The sequence below is a fragment of the Trypanosoma cruzi genome, assembly GCF_000209065.1.
Source record: "Trypanosoma cruzi strain CL Brener chromosome Unknown tcruzi_1047053405315, whole genome shotgun sequence".
NCBI classification, from domain to species: Eukaryota; Euglenozoa; class Kinetoplastea; order Trypanosomatida; family Trypanosomatidae; genus Trypanosoma; species Trypanosoma cruzi.
Genome location: NW_894430.1, coordinates 1 through 799, shown reverse-complemented (window position 1 = coordinate 799; position 799 = coordinate 1). Strand labels below are relative to the sequence as shown.

Below are 799 nucleotides of genomic sequence, written 5' to 3'. Positions count from 1 at the left end.
ACCACCACAGACGGCGCACGTATATATATTATATTACTATTATTATATATACGACGCATGGCGGCGGCGCTTCATCCGTAATGTCTCCCCCCAAGGGCTCTCTTTTTTGCGTTTGCATTCCCACCCACCCACACACAATGAATGCATGCGTTGTAGAGTAGGGGTTAATTTTTTGTTCGACACTGAGAAATATGGCATGCACGGGGATGACTCTGAGGAGCTTCTCCCATGCGCCGTTTGCGTTCAAAGATTCGGTAATTGAATGATTCTGCAATTGATACCACTTATCGCACTTTGCTGCGTTCTTCAACGAAATAGGAAGCCAAGTCATCCATCGCGACACGTTGTTTGGGCCGTGCTTTACAACGCGGCACACAAAAACACACGCAAAGCGTGCGGAATATATAATAATATATATATATATATTAAATATAAACCACACGACGAAATACGCATATTATAATATGTGCACACACGAAGTCAAGCCGCAATTACATTTTTCTACACAACACACTGTGTAACGTGCAAGTATATATATATATTTGTATAATATATATTATACACATATATATGCTTACACGTACAGTGTGGATGTATCAGTGCGAAGAGAAGCAGCAGCAGCAGCAGCAGCAGCAGCAACACACACACACACACACACACAGTCATTTCCTCCCCCTGTCTCTCTCTAACCCCCCCCCCCCTCTCTTCTCCTTTCCACCACACTACTAAACAACAAATTCCACACCACACGCACAACGACACTACGACTTTCGTCCCCGCCCTCCACACAGCAGCAGCA

General features: G+C 44.4%; 1 non-coding gene across 1 annotated transcript, besides 5 other annotated features; it reads right to left on the bottom strand.

Annotated features, from left to right (window-relative positions):
* Positions 1 to 20: 20 nt before the first annotated feature.
* Positions 21 to 51: a sequence feature (AT_rich).
* A 123-nt stretch (positions 52 to 174) lies between these two features.
* On the bottom strand, positions 175 to 346 carry Tc00.1047053405315.10. Its single transcript, XR_008253991.1, has one exon. It is a non-coding gene; the product is annotated as a 5.8S ribosomal RNA (M3) (ribosomal RNA).
* A 53-nt stretch (positions 347 to 399) lies between these two features.
* Positions 400 to 436: a sequence feature (AT_rich).
* Positions 437 to 529: 93 nt separating this feature from the next.
* Positions 530 to 572: a microsatellite.
* Positions 573 to 610: 38 nt separating this feature from the next.
* Positions 611 to 641: a microsatellite.
* Positions 642 to 661: a microsatellite.
* Between the last annotated feature and the right edge of the window lie 138 nt (positions 662 to 799).